General features: G+C 36.1%; 1 long non-coding RNA gene and 4 other non-coding genes across 5 annotated transcripts in view; 4 read left to right on the plus strand and 1 right to left on the minus strand.

Annotated features, from left to right (window-relative positions):
* Positions 1–24,624, plus strand: part of LOC137646875 (uncharacterized) — a 375,240-nt gene that overhangs the window by 62,287 nt on the left and 288,329 nt on the right. The gene's annotated exons all lie outside the window — the stretch shown is intronic.
* On the plus strand, positions 12,301–12,392 carry TRNAY-GUA (transfer RNA tyrosine (anticodon GUA)). The gene is given in 2 exon segments: positions 12,301–12,337; positions 12,357–12,392. It is a non-coding gene; the product is annotated as a tRNA-Tyr (tRNA).
* Positions 13,573–13,644, plus strand: TRNAE-UUC (transfer RNA glutamic acid (anticodon UUC)). Its single transcript has one exon. It is a non-coding gene; the product is annotated as a tRNA-Glu (tRNA).
* Positions 21,856–21,928, minus strand: TRNAM-CAU (transfer RNA methionine (anticodon CAU)). The gene has a single exon. It is a non-coding gene; the product is annotated as a tRNA-Met (tRNA).
* Positions 22,130–22,201, plus strand: TRNAE-CUC (transfer RNA glutamic acid (anticodon CUC)). The gene has a single exon. It is a non-coding gene; the product is annotated as a tRNA-Glu (tRNA).

Here is a 24,624-nt window from a genome sequence, read left to right on the forward strand (position 1 = left end):
CCTATTTTTCCAGTTGTATAAGGAAAGCACGGTTGCCTTCTTTTGAAGGACTTTGCTTTTGGGTAGACCGTAGTCCCGATCGGCTGCCCTGCCTGACATCGCTTAGACCCCGAAAGTGTATGTTCATGTGTTGTACCATTCACAGGGCTCCTTCTTTTGGGCTAAATAATTATAAATTGAAAATTACATTTCGTACATTTCGGTCACGGTAGAGAAATGTTCTTATTTACTTGCGGGATCTTGCAGTTGACCCCGTCGGAGTAGAGGGTTGGTGGTTTTGTTAAAACAGAACCTCCTAAGGGATTTTGCAATCTCCCCTTGGCCCCTAGCTGCACCCACTTTTTAGTTTTCTTTTTCCAATCTAACTTCTTCACTTTTACTGCATGACTTCGGCGATTTCTTCCGGCTGCACCTCGCTGCTGAATAACCTTCCCGCCCCAGCGCCTGGCTTTTTGGCACAGATTCATAAATACAATCCAATCTTTATTACTGAGAGATAGGAAAATCTTTCGTCCTTCTATTTCAAGTAATTTCTCACACTGTGGAAACTACTTTTGCATAAGCAAACGTAAATATGTGAAAATTTCATCTATGAATGCGAGTTGTAAATAACAAACGACGCCATTATTTATTAATTAAAGATTTGGCGATTTCATCTATTTGTGCTTACTGTACATTTGTGATTTTTGTATTGAATCAACAGCAGAATCAGCCTCTATAAGTAATTTATTGCCTTGTTTGTGTTTGCTATAGTATCCCAATCATCTTGTACAACCTTGTTCATGTAGGGCAATTCGATCAGTAACACTGATAACCAAGCCGACTTATTGGATTATCATTAATATAAATTGTTTCTGATCTATATAATAATTTTGTAATGCCTTTTTACGTATAACTACGATATTCTGCGTTTAATTTTGCCCTGCCTAGCCTGGGGTAGGCTCTCATCACCAGCAAAGTTAAGGTACTTTCGTCTGTCTTAGGTTCATCCTTGCCAAGGTTCTCGGACATGATGTGTCGTATCATATCAGTGGTATTTGTAAATTTATTTCAGAACAAGGTCTTCTGAAAGCTATTTAACTGTTATAAGGACGTTTTTGCTTTTATTGTTTTAAATTGAAGTACAATTTATTTATTTCTTTATTTATAACAAATTATATCGGCGTCAATGACCTTAGATGTCAGGATGCCAGATAACTCATAATCAATCAATCAATCGTCTGTCTCCATACGGTATGTAATGCCTCGGTACGGGATTTGCCATTTCAGTTGTCTTTGAAATTACCGTGATATTGAGGAATATAGGTACACTAGTTTAAAACTATTTTTTCCCAAAATTTTCAAAACATTATTGTTATTATTATTATTATTATTATTATTATTATTATTATTATTACAAGCCAAGCTACAACCCTAGTTGGAAAAGCAAGATGCTATAAGCCCAAGGGCTCCAATAGGGAAAAGTAGCCCAGTGAGGAAGAGAAATAAGGAAATGAATAAATGATGATAACAAATTAACAATAAATCATTCCAAACACAATAACAACACCAAAACAGATATGTCATATAAACTATAAAAAGACTCATGTCAGCCTGTTCAACATAAAAACATTTGTTGCAACTTTGAACTTTTGAAGTTCTACTGATTCAACTACCCGATTAGTAAGATCATTTCACAACTTGGTCACAGCTGGAATAAAACTTCTAGAATACTGTGTAGTATTGAGCCTCATGATGGAGAAGGCCTGGCTATTAGAATTAACTGCCTGTCTAGTATTACGAACAGGATAGAATTGTCCAGGGAGATCTGAATGTAAAGGATGGTCAGAGGTTTGAAAAATCTTATGCAACATGCATAATGAACTAATTGAGCGACGGTGCCAAAGATTAATATCTAGATCAGGAATAAGAAATTTAATAGACCGGAAGTTTCTGTCCAATAAATTAAGATGAGAATCAGCAGCTGAAGACCAGACAGGAGAACAATACTCGAAACAAGGTAGAATGAAAGAATTAAAACACTTCTTCAGAATAGATTGATCTCCGAAAATCTCGTAAGACTTTTCTCAATAAGCCAATTTTTTGTGCAATTGAAGAAGACACAGACCTAATGTGTTTCTCAAAAGTGAATTTGCTGTCGAGAATCACACCTAAAATTTTAAGCGTCATACAAATTTAAAGAAACATTATCAATACTGAGATCCGGATGTTGAGGAGCCACCGTCCTTGACCTACTTACAATCATACTTTGAGTTTTGTTAGGATTCAACTTCATACCCCATAATTTGCACCAGATCTACATTTAGGGGATAGAATTGATGCAAAGAGAGTAGCATCATATGCATATGCTACAAGCTTGTTTTATATGCCAAACCACATGTCATGTGTATATAGTATGAAAAGTAATGGGCCAAGAACACTACGCTGTGGAACACCGGATATCACAATCCTATACTCACTATGGTGCCCATCAACAACAACTCTTTGAGATCCATTACTTAAAAAATCAATAATAATGCTAAGAAACGACCCATTCACTCGCAACTGTTTGAGTTTGAAAACAAGGGCCTCATGATTAAGACGGTCAAAGGCAGCACTAAAATCAAGGCCAATCATACGAACTTCCTGACCACAACCAAGAGATTTCTGTACAGCATTGGAGATTGTAAAAAGGGCATCACATGCTCCAAGGCCTTTACGAAATCAAATTGCAAACTAGGGAATAGATGATTACCTTCAGCAAACCTATTAAGATGTTTTGCCAGAAGACGTTCAAAAACTTTAGATAATATGGGAGTTATGGAAATTGGGCGGTAATCAGTTAGACTTGAGCTACCACAAACACATTTACATTGAGGAGTAACATTACCTATTCTCCAACAAGTGTTAAAAGCTCCTCTCCTTGCTAACTTACGCAAAATAACAGATAACTTTGGAGCTAAGAAATCTGCAGTCTCTATAAAAAACAAAGGAAAAATACCATTTGGGTCTACACCTCCATAAGCATCAAGGTCCATCAACAGAGCTTTAATTTCACGAGATCGAAAAGCTAAAGTAGTTAGTTTAGTCTCAGGAAAACAGGAATGAGGAAGTTCAAGTTTTTCATTACTCTGTCTACTGTCAAAAACATAAGCCAAAAGGGTTGCCTTTTCCTTTGGACAGTGAGTGACTGAGCCATCTGGTTTAAGTAAAGGAGGAACTGTTGCATCTACACCAAAGAGTGCAGATTTAAGGGTAGACCACCATTTATGTTCCTGAGTTGTACCAGAAAGGGTTTCTTTTATGGTTAAATTGTATTCCTTTTCAGTCGAGGCATAAACTCTCTGAGGAAAAGCTCGAAGCTGTGTATAGTTATTCTAGGTCAAATCTAATACATCATCTTGATAAGGGACGAATATTGCTAGACAGTAACTCGAGAATGTGTTAGTTTTAAGCAATGTAAGATACTGAAGAAGTGGAATAATATTCTCGATCGAAAAATATATCACTTTTGTGAATATTTTCGCTGACCAAAGTCATTGTGAAAATAATTGTCACTGAATGTGTCCAGTTATTAAATTTAGGTTCAATGTAACTGAAACATTCTTAATTGTCATGCAGTCTTATGGTAGAGATTTGAGGTTACTATAATTCTTGTTCATAATAATTTTTCATTTAATGTAATATTTTGCTTTAGTGTAACGAGGCAGGTGTATATTTTCAAAAACATTTTACCCCCTACTGTGGTTGCCGATGTGGTAACGTCCGTGACTGGTGAACGCCAGACGGGTTCGAGTCCCGCGCAAACTCGTTAGTTTCTTTGGCGCTACAATCTCATCATCCTTGTGAGCTAAGGATGGGGACTTTGGACGAGCCTATAGGTCTATCTGCTGAGTCATCAGTAGCCATTGCCTGCCCCTTCTTGGTCCTAGCTTGGGCGCTCATCATATGTATGTATGGTCAGTCTCTAGGGCATTATCCTGCTTGATAGGGCAGTGTCACTGTCCATTGCCTCTGCCATTCATGAGCGTCCTTTAAACCTTGAAATTTGCACTATAAGTGATAAACGACCCAACAACAATCGAACTAGGTCACGTAAATGGATCAGAAAATCTCATTGTAACAAATATTGGACAGTAAATTTTTACAAACGACGCCATTAAAACGAAAAAGTCCTCGAGCGGAAAGCCGCAAATTCAAAAGGAAAAGAAAAAAGATGAAAGGCTCGGGCGTGCTTTCAACATGTCTTTGGAAGAATGCTAGACGTCACTCGGGAGCGTAACAACAATAACAGCAGCAGCCCAACAACAACAACAACAACAATTGTGGGAGACTGAAACATCACAGGAGTGTTTATGACAGACGCCTGAAGTGAATCCGTCACAACTCCTTTTGTTGCGTAAAGCAACACAACAACAAGGAGGGACATCAGAGGAAAGGAGAAGAGGGCATGAAAGGAAGGGGGATGGGTGGGGGTGGGGAAAGATGGGAGTGGGTAAATGGTTGATTCAAAAGAAGTGGAGAATAAAGGAATGACTAAGTTATTGCGAAACGATAAGAGGAAGGCTGGGTTTAAACTGGAAGATAAATTACGAATATAAAGGGAGTTCTTCTGCAGTCTTAATTCATTGCTTGAATTTTATGTGAAGATCGTAAGATTTTGGAAAATAAGGTCATTGGGAACCTGACTCCATATGAATATTGTACTGGTAATTATATTAATTCTGTTCTTGTTGGTAACCTGATGTGATTAATATTTCTGAGAGCAAGTGCCGATTAGTAAGATTTAATAAATTTCAGGTAACTTTTAGGCATTACAGGTTACCATAAAGTAACACCTGTTATCAAAAGAATTGTGACATCCCAGATGAGTTCAGAGTATACATCTTAGCATAACCTATCTTACGACACAGTCATACCTGAGGGGAGAGGGTCACCGATTTCCTCCTAAATCCCTCTAATCTCAAAATCATTATTTATGTCGACGTTTGTTGTATTGTCAGTGACATTCTTTGTCTTTAGGTGATGTTTCACTGTAGTTGTTTAGTATTTTATTGTATTTCGGAAGTCACTGCGTTTTGAAGTGGTCTGATTTTTCTGGAAAGGTTTGGGGTTTATAGAATTTTACCACTGTTAGTGTATAACACATAACCAGGAGGTCCACTTCCTCATTGGTGTAATTATATTGTCCTTTGATGGGCTGTTTTAGTGAGTCTCTCCAAGGCTATATTGAGTGACTACGGTCAGAAGTCGGACACCGCTGGCATATGAATTTCCGTGACTGTCTTGTGGTGTGTGTGTTGTAGGGTCAAGAAATTCATCCCGAAAATCATTGTTTAGAACGGAAAGAAAAGATGCTCGGATTATCCTCCCTTCCCTTTCCTACAGTGCCTCCCCAAGACCATATGAAAGAGGAGGGTCTAACATAAAGTTAACGGGTCGTCCTTTTAGAAATGGTTACTGAAACTTGTATCAAACGTGGAGTGGAAGTGTTTTGAAATGAGTTCTCAAAAAGTTTGGTGGTATTAGGATTTTTCGTTTTTTTATAATGTCAACTATTCGTGTGTTGATATTTTTTAGCTTGCCGAAAGGGGGGGGGGACTTATTCCGTGAGATTTGGGATACAAAACACAGAGAGAGAGAGAGAGAAAGAGAGAGAGAGAGAGAGAGAGAGAGAGAGAGAGAGAGAGAGAGAGAGAGAGAGAGAGAGAGAGAGAGAGAGCGTGCTGCATTTGCACTTCAAAATCTCGTATGCAGTGTACAATTACGTGACGACAAATTTAATGCCAGACAATAACACATGTTTTGACAAAAAGTCGGCGAAGTGAAAATTCTAGCACAATGCCAAATGCATCTTCTGAGGCAATCGACGGAGAGAGAACTTGCCGTCGCGCCAAGAAGGCAGCGCCAAGTGGCCCTCGAGACTTGAAATGGAAATTGCTAATATTGTCGCTTTACTTAGAACGCCGCCCTTCTGAAACAGCGAGGGCAAGGGCCTCGAAATACTCGGGGTCCTTGTGCCGAAATGCCTTAGCTCGTGTCGAGCAATGGATTGAACAAGAGCGTGCACGGTCTGGGCCTCTGGTACTCTCTCGTTTTAGGTGTACAAAAGGGGACCTGACTCCTCTGGTACTCTTGTATTAGGCGATTGTTTCGCAGCGTCTGGGGAGTCTAATGAAGTGCCACCACTTGCGACAAGTGAAAAAAAGATCTCCTGGCACTCTTGGGAGCTTCCCACTTCTTGCTAACCGTGATCTGCATCCCCCTTTTACACCACACGCCCACCTGCATCTCGGGGTGTCCAACGGTACCTTTTATGATTTGAGAATACTCTACGCAGTTTTCACCCCGTTTTTCTTCAACAGCTTTTTTTATGGTCCATTCAGTTTGCTCTTTATTTTTTCCCGTTTTCCCTTTTTTGCTTTAGGCACAGTCCTTGATATATATACGGGATGCATCCGGGATACAATGTGGAGGACGAATGCATTGTGATAAAGTGAATGAGTAATTTAGCGGAACAGAAAGAAAGCATTTTAGGATGTAAATGGTTTTATGCCAAAGATAAGTTGTAATTATGTTTTTATGAATTTTATTAATGTAAATTAGTAGGCATTGATGTATACGTGTGTGTATATATGCAAACACATATTCTGCTCATGTCTACCATTATATTTACCAATATTCAAGATTTACTCGGCTACAGTAATCAATGAGCAAACTGTCATGATTTTATACTCTCATTCCCAAGTACTAAAATTAGGTGAAAGTGTAAGTGCACACATGCAATAGTTTCACTATTTATATTAATACATGACCACCTTGTATATTTATATATGCAGACATACTTCACCAAAAATTTTGACGGAACTCTGAAGTTGTATGAGAGTGGCAGGGGGTAATACCGACGTTGAAATGGTGTTGTTTACTTACAGCAGTAATTACGAACCCATGTACATACACATATACATACTTACTGTACAGTCGTATGATGACTCAAATAGTCTTCAAGACGTATGCAGAGGTATATTTACGTACTTGAATACATCTATTCATTTGCACATGCTTACTTAACAGCCTTTTGCCTACTGCATTCGCATAGACTTACACAAGCATACATAAGATTTAAAGGCAAGCAAACATGCATATATTTACAAAGCATTCGATCATAAAGACGTAAATTTAGTCATACAAATTTTAAGTTCCCTACAGGTGCTTAGACGTACATTTAGTTGTAAACGTGCACGCCTGTCGTACATTCTTCAGAACAGATGTAAAAGCTTATACAGTATGTAGTTGCACTGGTGTTTTTGAGTCATTCATATGTACATGCCAAGGGTTGTAATTAGATTTTTCGTACTGTCATGCAGACACGCTCTTATACGTACCTATATTAGTACAATTTTTAATACAGATCGGAAATGTACTCATAAGATGTGCAGTTTTACACGGACATTGTCAGGCAGATGTACGTGACTGTCAAGAGTAGTTAACTTAATAAAGCAGTGTACGTACGTACACACAGTGTAACAGACGATATATTTGAGTCCTTCTGTTTATGCATTCTAATATACGCAATTAAATTTATTCAAATGTACTTGTGTAAACAAACGTTGATAGGCATTATATTTTTTACAAGAGAGCTGTACATACGTACGTTTGGAAGTATAAGTTCGTGCATGTGGATATTATTATTGTTGTTGTTATTATTATTATTATTATTATTATTATTATTGTTTTTGTTGTTGTTGTTGTTAGCTAAGCTACAACCCTAGTTGGAAAAGCAGTATGCTTTAAGCCCAAGGACTCCAACAGGGAAAAATATCCCAGTGAGGGAAGGAAACAAGAAAATAAACAAACTAGGAGAGAAGTAATGGTACATACATACAAACAATCAGAGATTACTAAACGGCTTTCATGCTTACATACGTTCATGCAGTGGCACAGACCGCAGTCGTACCTAGGTACCCGTCACTCCTCCCCCCACCCCACCCTGACGCTATTTAGAATTTCGTCGGGTGTCCACAGACGCTGGAAATTCCCAAGCCTGGTCTGTATAGAAAGTCTTTTAAGTCATTCCCCTCATCAAAGACCCTCGATTCGATTGATCCCTTTTGATTCGCAGAAATGATTTCAGCCATTTACGACGATTAAATCTGCACAGCAACCAGCAATGTGGGCGATCCTGAAATTAATTAACGCGTCTGATGCGATGTAAATATACTGTTTATTTTGGGGGGTCATTTTCAGAGATGCGTCGCGTCCGGATACTACGAAATTGCCAATTTATATCGGTGAGGGTTTCGATTTAGAGTTATTTACTAGAATGATAGATTTCATGTTTTCTGTGTAACCTCTCATCAGTATCGTTTTGGTCCTGATGCTTTATGATATGATTAAGTAATTTGGGACCTAAAGTTATTTGAAATTGGCGTATGACAAGGTAGTTGAATTAATAGACAACAATTGCAGCGTATATTTGGCGTGCATATTTGATTTTTTTTAGAACAGATAGTAGTAGGCTGGCCAGGGCATCAGCCACCCGTTGAGATACTACCACTAGAGAGTTATGGGGTCTTTTGACTGGCCAGACAGTACTACATTGGATCCTTCTCTCTGGTTACGGTTCATTTTCCCTTTGCCTACACACTCACACACTGAATAGTCTGGCCTATTTGTTACATATTCTCCTCTGTCTTTATACACCTGACAACACTGAGATTACCAAACAATTCTTCTTACTGCACTGTAATTGTTCAGTGGCCACTTTCCTCTGTGTAAGGGTAGAAGAGACTCTTTAGCTTTGGTAAGCAGCTCTTCTAGGAGAAGGACACTCCAAAATCAAAACATTGTTCTCTAATCTTGGATAGTTCCTTAGCCTCTGTACCATGGTCTTCCACTGTCTTGGGTTAGAGTTCTCTTGCTTGAGGGTACACTCGGGCACACTGTTCTATCTTATATCTTATTTCTCTTCCAGTTTTTTGTTAAAGTTTTTATAGTTTATAAAGTGATATTTATTTTAGTATTGTTGCTCTTAAAATATTTTATTTTTCCTTGTTTCCTTTCCTCACTGGACTATTTTCCCTGTTGGAGCCCCTGGGCTTATAGCATCCTGCTTTTCCAACTAGGGTTGTAGCTTAGCAAGTAATAATGATAATAATAATAAAATGCTATATAATTTTAAAGTGGAATTACAATGGCTATGAAAATAGATGTTCTCTGGGAGGTGATAAACACAGGAAGACAATATCTTCCTTGGTTAGTTTTGTCTTGATTCCACCGTGATGCAAGCTGTATTCTGGAGGCACATTCATGATGATCTTACCTGCTTAGTGTGGATTTCTTAATTAGGTTTGTCACCACTGGAAACACATTATGATCTTTCATAGTGTAAGATTCTTGTTCGGCGCCACTCCATCCCAGAAACCCCGATTTTGATGTCCTTATTTAGTTTTAAATTTGGTTCAATTTCACCCGGGACATGCATTCTAGCTCCACTACACCTACATTTATGATAAACTTCTTTATTAAAAGTTTATTTGGCGCCACTCCACTGAAGGACACACATTTATGATGTCTTCTATTTACGTTGTGTAGGTTTTTCTTAACAACATATGTAAGTCACTAAATCATTCACTTGTACATAAATATGCAGATATATTTCAAAAATTATACAATGTGCTCCATATTAAGTGTTAAATCCATTCTTTCATAACAGTCACAGAAAACTTATCAATAAACGTATGTATCAATATTTTACATATAAATTATGATGTTATTCTCAAATACGTACAAAGTTCATGCAAGGGTATAGACATACCTAGAGGTATGTTAGATGTACGTACTGTACATGTCTTTAGACGTATATACATTTGTAAACATACGCTCTCCACATGTCACCACATACGTTGTTTAGAATTTCATCTTTTCGTGTCCTCTTTTTTACTTAAAATCCCCAACTCTGATGTTATGGAGGAAAGTTAAAGTCGTTCTCTCACGTCAAAGACTAGAGCCTCGATTGATCTCTGAAATGCTGAAATGATTTCAGCCGTTTTGGACGGCTAAGTTTGGACTGCAGCTAGATTGTGTGGGTGATTTAGAAATTGATTGACGTGTCTGCTGTGAAATAAAGATAATGTTTATTTGTGGGTCATTTTCAGAAATGCGTTGCGTGTGGCTCCACCTTAAATACTAATGTATTTCGATAAACTGATTCCTTTTATAGCGATTTGCTAAAATTAGAATGTTCTTTATTTATTATTTTGAGGATATCCGATAATTATTGCTGCTCGTAGACAAACATATCAGTTCTATGGTAGTATGTGTTTAGGAGTATAACTTACACCAGTATAAAAAAGATAACTTGCAGGTATCGGTTTTATTTTAACGAGAACAGAAAATGATTTATTGTTGGAAGCATGGTAAATAAAGGTAACTTTTGAAATTCAAGCGTTCTAATCGTTTTCTGGAAACAAAAGCTAGAGTTAATGGTTAAGTATTCTAACTGCTAAAGTAGGTTGGAAGATTAAATAGATGTAGATATAGGTTAAACAATGTAAATGTTTGTTTTCGTCGTTAACGCTTACCCATTCTGTTAATTCTAGTCATTCTTAGAGTATATTTTTACATGAATTTCGTAACTAATTGAAAGTCATTTCTAGTAGGGTATACTTTTTCTTGGTATTTCCTAGCTCTTATGTTCACTGTTGAACAACCTTAGTAGAAAGTAAGTGTCAGTTCACATAAGGGACTTATGGCACCTTGGGAAAGTTTTCTTATTCTATTTGGATTGATTGGTTGATAGTTTTCTGGCATCCTTACATCTAAGATCATTGACGTAGAGATATTCTGTTTCTAAATAATTGAAAAGATTTATGGCATCCTTACATCTAAGATAATTGACGAGATATTCTGTTTTTAAATAATTGAAAAGATTTAACAATCTTCGACGTGTTCATATTGGGTATTTCATATATCAATAGTTATAGGAGCTATATTAAACTTCCAGGTATGATTTCTAACGCCATTATTAGGAAAAAAATATTAAAATTCTCTCTTTCTCACATACAGGAGAGAATGTAGTAAACGTCTTTAATGACATTTAACCTTAAGGAAATAGTAATATCGGATGAGAATTGTATATTTCTCTCGTTTTCATTACTGTGTTGACATGATATTATTTACATATGAAAATGTGTTGCCTTTTTATTGTGTTATGTCGTGAGTAATTTCGTATTAGAGAGCAGTAAAGCATTGGAAGGATCTGTTAATTGTAGATACTGAATATCGTTTCTGAATAATTTAAATGTAAAATGTATAGCGAAGTTGTCATCAACAATTACCTCACGAGTTTGCTTCCTGTGAAAGGTAAGAAAAAATTATTACACTTACAGATGCTTAAGTGATTATTCTTTGTATTTTATAATTAGTACTGTATCGAGAGACTTGAAGAAAATATACAGTTGATTTGAAAAGAAACGGGAAGTAAGTTATTCAAACTGTGATGTAACAATTGGGTTATGAAATAGACAATTAAAAAGATAGGAAATCAGCAGAATGAATACTTCGCCCTGTTAATTGTTGAGTCCTTGGAATCTATGTTTTTCTGTTTCAATCTCTGCAACATGTAAGTTATTTCCACCTTCTCTTGTCCTTGACCTTTGACTTTGTAAGGCTTATGTCGCATAAATATGAGAAATGTTCAATATGTACATGAATACTTTGGCTCTTACGATGATTCCAATGGATTAATGTTATCTCTCTCTCTCTCTCTCTCTCTCTCTCTCTCTCTCTCTCTCTCTCTCTCTCTCTCTCTCACACACACACACACATTCCCCATACAGTATCTCACATCATAACAGCCGAGTGCTTCAAAACAGGTTTTTGACAAAAATGAATATATATATATATATATATATATATATATATATATATATATTTATATATATATATATATATATATATATATATATAATTTGGATATAATTTTATGATTTTTTCGATCGAATGAACTTCATGAATTATTCTGTAACCATTTCGGGTAAATTTTTTTCTCCGCATTATAGAGAGAAGACTGATGAATAACATATTTTATCTTGAGAGATCGAGTATAAGCTAGTCTCTCTCTCTCTCTCTCTCTCTCTCTCTCTCTCTCTCTCTCTCTCTCTCTCTCTCTCTCGTTTTATTAATAATGCTAACAATAATGCAACGTTAAGTAAATGTTGTGCAATGACAGCTGGTAACTAGCAAATGAAAAACATGAAAACATCCGAGATTCCACTTTAATATATAATTTGAAAGCCACGCCCTCTCATTTCTTCATCTCCTTCGATAGCTCAGTTGGTAGAGCGGTGGACTGTAGTTGGGAAACTTAGGCAGACATCCATAGGTCACTGGTTCGAATCCGGTTCGAAGGATAGTAATTTTATTGCAATTTTTTTTTTGTGTAATTACGTTTTTGGTTTGGGTACCCCCGTCGATGATTATGTTCCATTTCACACCTTTTCCTTAAACTGTGTTTCTTTCCCTCAAAGGAAGGCGTTTAGTTCCTTTTCTATAGGCAGTAATTTTGTCGCTGATCCTTAATACTTTATGCCTTGTACCTCTCGTCAGGTCACTCTCTCTCGAATTTACTTTTGACTAAAGGCTTTCACAAGTTGAAAACCCTTCTAGAGTATTCATATATGGGAAAGTTTGGTGCGAGTTTAGCTTCGACAAGGGTAGGTTGCATTAGTTCAGGTTATATTTGCGAGTTTGCTAGTGATTTTATCCGCACGGATTTTGCATATCAATCCTATCGTGTTAGGTTTGGTTACCTTCTTCGATGATATGGTTCCAATTTGGAATAATTTTCTAGTTCACACCTTTTCCCTAAATCTTTTTTCTTTTCCTCAAAGGAAGGCGTTTAGTTCCTTTTCTATAGATAGTGTTTTGGTGACTCTCCCTTAATACTGGGTGTCTTGTACCCCCGTCAGGTCGCACTTTTTCGAATTTGCTTTAGAATTAAGACTTTCACAAGTAAAAACTCCTGTAGAGGATTCATATATGGGAAGTTTGGTGCGAGTTAAGCTTCGACGAGGTTACGTTACATGAGGTCTGGTTATATTGGCGAGCTTGCTTGGTTTTGTGTCCATATCAATTGCAGCCAGTCCTAATGATTACCATTCATTCCCCGATCTAACTAAGAATTAATTCCCTTTATTGTACAGCTTCGGAAAGTTCTTATCACTTCATTTTTCCTTGACTCCTTAGACTTCTGTTAAAGAAATAGGTAGAACACTTGCCTCTCTATTCCTTTCTTTTAGCATTTACTTTGGTGTAAGCAACAAATGACATTACGTTACAGCGTTCAGAATCTATAGCAGTAGTTTGCATAAGACTCTACTCTTGATGATCTCATTTCTTGTCCTTTCTCTACATTTCCAGCGATGGATTTGCTCCTCATCCCTTACCATGGAAAGGGTATTTGTTACTACAGTGCCATTTCACACAATAGTCTAATCTAAGTTCATATAAATATAAATTACCTTCAACTCTGAGTCTAGGTTGCAAAGCGGCCCCGGGTTGAATAACTTCCTTTGCGCCTGTTCTCGCATATCCCATGTGGTCTAGTGGCTAGGATACCTGGCTTTCACCCAGGAGGCCCGGGTTCGATTCCCGGCATGGGAAGCTCTTTTATAATAATTGTCGTTGCCCATTTTGGGAGAAGGAACACGGACGTATCATGAAACTGGGGTAGTCTTGTCTTTTGTATGATTGCTCATTATATGGCACTGCGTTCTACGTTAGATATAAGATTCTAAAATTTCTTTTATGTGTCGTTAGTAGGATTTTTAAAAGACGTTCATAATTATTTATGTGGCCTGGCCATGGGAATAAATTGAATTATGATAACAATTACCTTCGTGTTTTACATAATTATTCATGGTGAAATAATCTGCTACTTACACATACAGCCATGTTTAACCTCTCTCATGTTTGACCTCTTTCATGTTTGTTTATTTGGAAGACAATTTACAATGTGCACTTGAAAGATATTTTACTCAAACTAGTTTTTGCTAGTTTGTTTAACCGTATTGTCTTGCTGTCCAGTATCTGCGGATTTGCTGGAATCTATTTGCTTATGTTATGCACATTTTATAGAAAGCAATTTTTTTCACTATTTGTAGGATTGTTAAAAGGAACTTATCTTGCATTATGGAAATATAGTCATTTAGTATTTCTCTGTTTTGCACATTAGGCATATTTTACATGTACACATGGGTATTTTACATAATGCATATGCATATTTTACAGCAGGCTATGCACTTGAGTATTTTGTATTATGCACATGAATATTTTACATTATACGCATGAGTATTTTACATTATACACATGAATATTTTACATTATACACATGAATATTTTATATTATGCACATAAATATTTTACATTATGCACATGCATGTTTTACATTATGCACATGGATATTTTACATTATACGCATGAGTATTTTACATTATACACATGAATATTTTACATAATGTACATGAATGTTTTATATTATACACATAAATATTTTACATTATGCACAAATATTTTACATTATGCACATGGATATTTTACATTATACACAGTATTTTACATGCACATGAATATTTTACAGTATGCACTTGACTATTTTACATTATGCACATGACTTTTATATTATGCACATGCCTATTTTACAAGCGCATGCATATTTTACAGTATGCGCAGCTTACCAATACTCTTTAGGCTTCTTTTAGAAAGGTGTTTCTCATTTAAGGCGGCCGTCCATGGCTTTCCATATTTGCTAATGGCAAGGTATTCCCAGTATGCATTGAGTAACTACAGTAAATGATGTGCAAGTTTATTACTGTGATATTCTTAGCTCAAAGTTGCCTGGTGCTCTGAATGTTTGTTTCTTACTGATGAATGAGTTCTGGAATCTGTGTACTTTTATTTTTGGTAACCTTCATGTGTCAGGCATGTGATTTCAGACCACAATGTCATAGAATTGATAGTTCATTCCAAAGCAAGTGATCACAGAATTAATAAAAGCACAAAACTTTGGGAAGGATATGGAAAATATAATTTTTACAGTAAGAATATAAAATGGTCAGAAATAAATGAAGAACTGAATAAAGAATGGAAAAATGTATTTATAAGTGATAATATACAAGTAAATACGGACATACTGTACAAAATACTGGAGAAAATTGTTGAAAAATATGTACCGAAAAAAACAATAAACAAAAGACGTGCATACCAAGAGACAGAAGGATCTTATTTCAGAAAATTAGAAAGTGGAAGAAAAATCTTGCAAAAGGAAAAAATGTGTGGAAAATGAGGGAAATAAAATGTAAGATAGAAAATGCAGAACAAAAGATTATACAGTCGAAAGAAAATGAAAAAAGGGACTTAGAAGAAAGGACACTTCAAAATATAAAAAGAAACCCCAAAGTACTTTACTCCTATGCAAAAAAGATGAATAAAAGGAGAATAGAAATAGGCCCTCTAAGAATTGAAGGACGGCTAACGAATGAAAAAAAGGAAATATGCAACATATTAGCAGAAAAATATAAGAGTGAGTTCACGCCAAGAATTGCGAATGAGAATAATGAAACAGAAATGAGAGAAGAAAATGTTGAATATCTAACGGATATAGATATTAATGAAGCAGATATTGTCACGGCTATAAACGAAATTAAAAATGGATCGGCAGCCGGACCAGATGGAGTTCCAGCGATTTTGTTAAAAAAAACTGCAAACACTATCGCGAAGCCGCTTGCAATACTGCTAAGACAGAGTGTAGATATGAGCGAGATATATGTTAAACATAAATTAGCTTATATAACCCCTATCTTCAAAAGTGGATCAAGACTAGAGGCAAGCAATTATAGACCTGTTAGTCTAACATCACATATTATGAAAGTGTATGAGAGGGTAATAAAAAAGAAAATAATGAACCATTTGGTCAAAAATAATTTGTTTAATATGGGTCAACACGGTTTCGTACCTGGAAAAAGTACACAGACCCAACTGATAGCACACTATGAAAACATATACAATAATATGATAAATGAAAAAGACACAGATGTGATCTATCTAGATTTTGCAAAAGCCTTTGACAAGGTAGACCATAACATATTGGAGAAAAAAATGAGAAAGCATAATATTGTGGGAAAGATAGGAAAATGGGTAAAAGAATTCCTGCAAAACAGAAAACAGATAGTGGTTGCAAATGACGAGAAATCAGATGAAGCCCAGGTAATATCTGGTGTGCCCCAAGGTACGGTATTAGCTGCACTGCTATTTGTTATTATGATCTCAGACATAGACTGTGATGTTGAAAACTCCGTAGTGAGAAGTTTCGCCGATGACACAAGAATAAGTAGAGAAATTACTTGTGATGAAGATAGGAACTCACTACAAAGAGATCTAAACAAAATATATGAATGGGCAGAGATAAATAGGATGGTATTTAACTCCGATAAATTCGAATCAATAAATTATGGAAACAGAGAAGGAATGGTGTATGCATACAAGGGACCTAATAATGAGACAATCACAAACAAGGAAGCAATTAAAGACCTTGGTGTAATTTTAAATAGGAATATGTTATGCAACGACCAAATAGCAACACTGTTGGCTAAATGTAAAGCAAAAATGGGAATGTTATTCAGACACTTTAAAACAAGAAAAGCTGAACACATGATTATGCTTTACAAAACTTGTGCGCGTAGTACACTCGAGTACTGCAATGTGATATGGTACCCACACTACCAAAAGGATATTGCGCAAATAGAGAGTGTACAAAGGTCCTATACTGCTAGAATAGAAGAAGTTAAGGACCTTGACTACTGGGAAAGACTGCAATTTTTAAAACTATACAGTCTAGAAAGGAGAAGAGAACGCTACATGATAATACAAGCATGGAAGCAAATAGAAGGAATTGCTGAAAACATCATGGAGCTTAAAATATCAGAAAGAGCAAGCCGAGGTAGATTAATAGTGCCAAAAAGCATTCCAGGTAAACTGAGAAAGGCGCACAGGACATTAATCCACTACGCACCAGCATCGATAATGCAGCGACTATTTAATGTGCTGCCAGCTCATCTAAGAAACATATCAGGAGTGAGCGTAGATGTGTTTGAGAATAAGCTCGATAAATACCTAAGATGCATCCCAGACCATCCAAGACTGGAAGATGCAAAATACACCGGAAGATGCATTAGCAACTCTCTGGTGGATATACGAGGTGCCTCACACTGAGGGACCTGGGGGAACCCAAACAAAAAATAAGGCAATAAGGCTCTCAAATGGAATGTTTGCTTTACGCTCTATAGATAGGATATGTAGTATAACACGAAAACTATAAAGAAATGAGCAAAATTATCTTTAAAGCTTTGATTATTTAAAAAAAAATATGAATTTTGATACACATAAATGAAATAGGCACTTTTAAATGAATATAGTTTTATTTAAGTATTGCGGTTTTTATGATGTTTATATACATGAAGGTTCATAGTTTCATTTTTACCGGATGTTATATTCATTCTCTTTATATTCTCTTTCTTCATTTGTATTATTATTCCAACAGTAATGAAAATAATATTGCCGCTATTACAGAGAGGAAGTTAACAATTCTGCTTAGATTTAAAGAAATATATAATTTGTGTATGCGAAAATAAATCACGAAGCTTAGAATGAAGATAAACTAATGACCTGATTTTAATAAGAACATGTTTCACAGTCGCTTGACGTCAATGACCTTAGATGTCAGGATGCCAGAAAACTTTAAATCAATATATCAATCGCTGTTGCCCCTAAAGTTTAAACGTAAATTAGTGAATTTTAGCTGATGAAAAGTTGAAGTAACAATTTGAATTAATCAACGTATGATTAAAATTAATAGTCCTTACGGTTTTAAATCATTATCACGTAAAGTTTTTCTCATAGAAGTGTTGTTAGATTGAAATTCGATATGAGAAAGACCAATTTAATCTGAAGTAAATCTAGGAACATGACATAGAAGGCTAATATAACGTTCAAATGACATCTCCATTTCGGAAAGAGGAAACAGGAGGCCGAATGCAAAGCGAAGCAAAATAGAATTGATCATTGATTCGGAATCAATTAGATTAAGAAAACGCTGTGCGTAACTTGCCTAGTAACCTGATCAAAGTCCTCCCATCTCTTGTAGGCCTACGATCTTGCTAAACCTATTGAGACTAATTGTTTTGGGAAATGAAGGCTACCGGTTAGGCTACCAAAAGGGATAACGTTTTATCGGAGCTTGCCTTTAAACAGTACACTGTAAATAAGTTTTTGCTAAAGTCGAACCCTTTCTCTTTAAAATTCAGTGACTTTACATATTCATTATTCTAGAAAGAGGGTAAATAAATATCTTAAGGTCGCCGGTCCAACTACATAGGAAATCAACTACCTACGATAAGTGCTAGTACTTCTCTTTAAATTCAGTGCCTTCACCTCTTCTTTATTCTAGAAAGAGGGTAAATGAAGCCTTTACCTCTCCTTTATTCTAGAAAGAGGGTAAATGAAGCCTTTACCTCTTCTTTATTCAAGAAAGAGGGTAAATGAAGCCTTTACCTCTCCTTTATTCTAGAAAGAGGGTAAATGAAGCCTTTACCTCTCCTTTATTCTAGAAAGAGGGTAAATGAAGCCTTTACCTCTTCTTTATTCTAGAAAGAGGGTAAATGAAGCCTATACCTCTTCTTTATTCTAGAAAGAGGGTAAATGAAGCCTTTACCTCTTCTTTATTCTAGAAAGAGGGTAAATGAAGCCTTAACTCTTTTTTATTCTAGAAAGAGGGTAAATGAAGCCTTTACCTCTTCTTTATTCTAGAAAGAGGGTAAATGAAGCCTTTACCTCTTTTTTATTCTAGAAAGAGGGTAAATGAAGCCTTTACCTCTTCTTTATTCTAGAAAGAGGGTAAATGAAGCCTTTACTTCTTCTTTATTCTAGAAAGAGGGTAAATAAAGCCTTTACTTCTTCTTTATTCTAGAAAGAGGGTAAATGAAGCCTTTACCTCTTCTTTATTCTAGAAAGAGGGTAAATGAAGCCTTTACCTCTTCTTTATTCTAGAAAGAGGGTAAATGAAGCCTTTACCTCTTCTTTATTCTAGAAAGAGGGTAAATGAAGCCTTTACTTCTTCTTTATTCTAGATAGAGGGTAAATGAAGCCTTTACTTCTTTATTCTAGAAAGAGGGTAAATGAAGCCTTTACTTCTTTATTCTAGAAAGAGGGTAAATTAATATCCTTTGGTCGCTGGTGTAACCAACTACACAGGAAATCAAATACCTACGAATCCGGTTAAGTTCCGTAACTTTACTGATATAGAGTGACAGTAGAATCCATCTTTACCAAACTGCATTAACTAGGACGCACATTCTTATCCAACCTGAAAGACAGACAGTGATGAGGAGGCTTTGCACAATATTAACTTGTTGGTAATATATCAATGAATGATTATTTATATAAGTAGCCACTTTAGTGGATAGCTAGGTTCAGGGAAGCTGGGTTGAAAGTATTATTATTATTATTATTATTATTATTATTATTATTATTATTATTATTATTACTTACTAATCTATAACCCTAGTTGGAAAATCAGGATGCTATAAGCTCAAGGGCTCCAACAGAGAAAATAGCTCAGTGAGGAAAGGCAATACGTAAATAAACTACAAGAGAAGTAATGAACAATACAAAATATTTCAAGAACAATAACAAAATTAAAACAGATTTTTCATATCTAGACTATAAAAACTTAAAAAAGAGGTAGAGGAAAAGAAATGAGATAGATGCGTATTCGAGTTGCTGGGTTCAAAGTGGCCACGTTTGAGTAGCTAGGTCCAAATTAGCCGCATTAGATTAGCTCTGGTCAAAATTGTTGAATTTGAGCAGCTTGGTTTAAAGTATTCACTTTTGAGAACCCGAGTTAAAGCAGTCACATTTGAGTAGCCATATTTTAAGAACCCGATTCATACTAGCCAGGTAATACGTAGCCACATTCGAATAACCTGGTTCTTAGAAGCCAGGTTTAAAGTAGCCATATTTAAGTATTTGGTACAATGTAGCTAGATTTGAATGGCCCAGTTCTATCTAGCCAGGTTCAAAGTAGTTTCATTAAAGTGATTGAGTACAAAATAGCCACATTTGAATGACCCAGTTCAAACTAGCCTGTTTCAAAGTAACCATATCTGAATGACAAGGTTTGAGGTAGACACATTTAAGTAGTATGGGTCAAAGTTGCAGTATTTGAGTAGCCAGGTTCTAAATAGCTACATTTGAGTAGCTGGTTCAAAATAGCCCCATTAGAGGAGTCAGATTCAAAATAGCTGCATTGGAGTATGTGTACAAAGTAGCCGAATTTGAGTAGCTGGTTTCGAAATTGCCGAATCTAAGTAGCTTGGTTCAAAGTATTCACGTTTTAGAAGCCGAGTTAAAAGAGTTATATTTGAGCAGTCGAGTTTAAAGTAGCCACATTTGAGTAGCAGAGCTCAAAGTAGCTGCAACTGAGTAGCCGAGTATGATATGCCCAGTTTTATCGGTATCGAGGACCAAAGTAGCAGTTCTCATATGAAGTCAAATTCAATTTACTAAGTTGCCGTCCAGCCGTGTTTGTATATAGTCACGTGTAGCCGGTTTACTGGAGGCCAGCATAAGGTGGGTGACATGGAAAGATCTGCTTAAGGTGTCAAGTTTTGGAGTGTATACGATTAAAAGATGAGTCGTCTGGAAGCGTGTGTGTGTGTGTTTTTTTTAAGTAGGTCATCAATGGAAAATGCGAGGTTTGATTGATAACGAACAAAAGAAAGAGACAAGTTTGAAATAGGAATTAGTTTATTAGTTTTGAAGAGAACTCTCTCTCTCTCTCTCTCTCTCTCTCTCTCTCTCTCTCTCTCTCTCTCTCTCTCTCTCTCTCTCTCTCACTATCATATATATATATATATATATATATATATATATATATATATGTATATATATGTGTGTGTCTGCGTGCGCGCTCGTCTCACATTTACGAACACTCTCTCTCTCTCTCTCTCTCTCTCTCTCTCTCTCTCTCTCTCTCTCTCTCTCTCTCTCTCTCTCTCTCTCTCTCTCTCTCTCTCTCCACCAAACGCTCACTTTCCCTCTTTCAGAAAACAAATAGCAGTCTTATTCAATCTCCATTGCTACTCGTATATAACTATGACCGTGTAATTAACAAACCGACATATTGAAACCGGTGTGAAATATTGTCTTGATAGGTCCATTGGCCAGCAAATCCAAACGTGTAATAATCCCCTATAAAACAACAACACAACAGCTGAGGGCTCGGTGAAGATGTAAAATCGATACCATCCCGAGTGACAAGCCATTATCCGTCGGTCTCTCGTCTCCTGCTCATAATGTCTTGTTGTTTCGTATAAAAGTATATATATCGTCCATTTTGCCCTTGACCTTAATGTTTATAAGTATTTTGAATGGGTTCTTATCGTCTTGTTTATTTATTTATTGAGTGCGTGTATATTATATATCGTTTTGGTTGTGATTTTTTTTTTTGTATCGTCTTTGTCATATTTTTTTATACACACGTTGTTCCCTTTTGACAATTATATAGTTTGCCTAATGTTCATATATGACTTGTTCACATTTTACCTAATGTTCATATATGACTTGTTCACATTTTTCTGTCGTCTGCTTCGTTCACATTTTTCTGTCGTCTGCTTCATCAATTTTATGTAATATCCCTTCTGTGATACGCATGTTCGGCTTCTCTTTATATCTCTTCTGTGGCTCTATATAAACCACTCGCTTATCGAAATTGATGGAATATACTTTCATTGTTTTTATGACCTCTTGTGGCAAAATATATGCCCCGAGTGAGGATCGAACTCACGACCTTCAGATTATGAGACTGACGCGCTGCCTACTGCGCTACCGAGGCTATGTATTAGCGGGTTGTTGTCCGTTAATACTTTATTCCAATCAATATGCATCAACTTGCGTTAGGAAAGACTTGCAAGCCAAATTTGTTGTTCCTTAAGCGTGAGGTTTTGAGTTTTGGTTGATTCACAGAACTGCGAAGAAAATAGTTGAAGTACTATATTGTATCATTTCATTTTATAATTTCCATGTGTTGTACATGTCCCGTGTGGTCTAGTGGCTAGGATACGCGGCTCTCACCCGCGAGGCCCGGGTTCGATTCCCGGCACGGGAAGAAGTCTTTTGATACATGACAACATGTTACTTAACGCATCTGTGATATTACAGCAAGTTATTAAACTTATACCAGTGCTGGTAAGTAACGTTACTCTTTGTAGCACTACATGCATATGAAGCGGTGATAATTTCAAAGAATAATACTTTTTACAATGTTGTTGCCTATGTGATGGTATGCCAGGTATGGTAGTTTTATCTTTGGAGTAGATGGGGCGTATTTAAACGTAAAGACTAATTTGACGGGATCTCTTACAAACAGTAGAGAGGATTATGGCCGAAGATCTTTGAACCTTTTAAGGATGATTTTGGATGAATCCATTTGAACCTAATAGGATGATTTTGGTTGGAGCTGTTTGACTAATAGGATGGTTTTTTTTTTTAAGCTGTTTGAACCTAATAGGATGGTTTTCGTTTGAGCTGTTTAAACTTAATAGGGTGATTTTGGTTTGAGCTGTTTGAACCTACAAGGATGATTTTGGTTGAAACTGTTTGAACCGCTAAACATAATTTTGGTTGAAGCTGTTTGAACCCATAAAGAGAATTTTGGTTGAAGCTGTTTGAAACCATAAAGAGAATTTTGGTTGAAGCTGTTTGAAACCATAAAGAGAATTTATGTTGACACTGCTGGAACCAAGCTAGGCGAACCTCCGTGGCTTGAACCAGTGAATAAATTTGGTTGGTGCTTTTTTAGCATATTATAAGACAATTTTGGTTAGACCTCTTTGAACATTGATGAGCGTTTTGGTTTGAACTTAATGAAAATTGTAATTGGAACTGTTGGAACCTGTAAAGAGAAATTTTGTCAGAACCATTAGAACCTATGAAGATGCTTTGGTTGGAATTATATTAAAGCCGTAAACAGAATTTTGATTGTAGTTGTTCGATAAATTTTATTGGAACCTTTCTGGACCTGTATCAAATTGTTGGAGGTCTTTCAACCCATGCAGGGAATTTTAGCGAACGCTGTTCAAACTCGTAAAGCAAGGTTAGGTTGAAGCTGTTCAAACTTTGATAGAGGCTTTCGATCGAATATTTTTCTTTGAACTGTAAGGGTAAATAAAAAAAAATGACGACATTTGTACTCGAGAAAATTTTGGTTGAAGCTCTTTAAATGAACTTGTAAACAAAGGTTAGGTTATTTCTGTTTGAACGTCTATTGAGAATTTGGCTATCTTGGGAGTTTCGACGGAAATGGGGTTAACTATAAATTGTAATTTACTGGTGATTATAACCACATTAAACCTTCTTTCAAATAGAAGTCAATGTGAATAATAGTGATAGCTGAGTGATAATTAAAGTTGTTCTTAAATGCTCTGATTAGTTCTAGCTTAAGTAATAGAAAGTTGTACATGAACCGTAGGCTTTTAATACCTAATTACTCACAAAAGACTAGAAGTTATATTGCAAGAATAATAGATGAGTAAATGAAAATATAAACAGCTGAGTAAGTAAGATTTGGTAGCAAAACTACGTCGAAAATAGAATCTTGAAATGCAATGTTTATGAAAACTACTTAATGACAGGGTGTCACAGCGAGTGCATCAAGAATTGGTGCCAAGGAGAACAATTTTTAGTGGTTCTTTTTAGTAGTATCGACGACGAAGAACGAATTCTACTGTTGTTTTTAAAATTTTCCCACTCATTCAGCCTTTCGGCTTATTTACGAGTTCGTAGGTAGAAGAAGAGCAGAATGATGGATAGTTTTCATGTATGTGTGTAAGTTTAATTACTACATTGGCTTTCTCATGTATTGCATTTAACACGAGAGAGAGAGAGAGAGAGAGAGAGAGAGAGAGAGAGAGAGAGAGAGAGAGAGAGAAAGAGGTGGAAGAGGGAGAAAATAGCTTTGTGCATGTTGAATATGAAAACAAAATCTTCAAACCGATTAATTACCTGATTGATTTGTTTACTAAGTTGTTGTTGCATCGACCAAATTATTCGACTGCCAAGTTTATAACTTAGAAGTCCTTGGGTATTTATTCATATCAAGAGTTAGTTCTTCATCCATTGAACCGATTTTCGCAATTCATGAAGGATCTTGGATCTGATTCTATATGTTTTGTGTTGAGATGATATTGGCAAAGTTTCAAGCATGACCCTGCTTCTGGAATCGAATTATTTTCGTGATGTGGTGTGCATGAAGTGTGGTAAGAGCGGTATTCATATGGGCGAGGTGTTCAATTTGTGATGAATATAGTCGTAACAGGATAAATTTCCCCTGAAATATGTTTCCTCAATAACATCAAAGTTTCTTGTTGCTAGCTGTAGCGATTCCTTTAGTGTGCATGTTGGAAATTAACATTGAAATCAATGTGTTAAAATGAATCTCTCTGCGCTCATTTAACAGAATCCTGCTTTTTGCTTTGGCTGAGGAGTCGACGGATTTTTCAATAATTTCTATTTTCTTAAGAAAGAAAAGGA

This window comes from Palaemon carinicauda, chromosome 9 (genome assembly GCF_036898095.1).
Source record: "Palaemon carinicauda isolate YSFRI2023 chromosome 9, ASM3689809v2, whole genome shotgun sequence".
Classification (NCBI taxonomy): domain Eukaryota; kingdom Metazoa; phylum Arthropoda; class Malacostraca; order Decapoda; family Palaemonidae; genus Palaemon; species Palaemon carinicauda.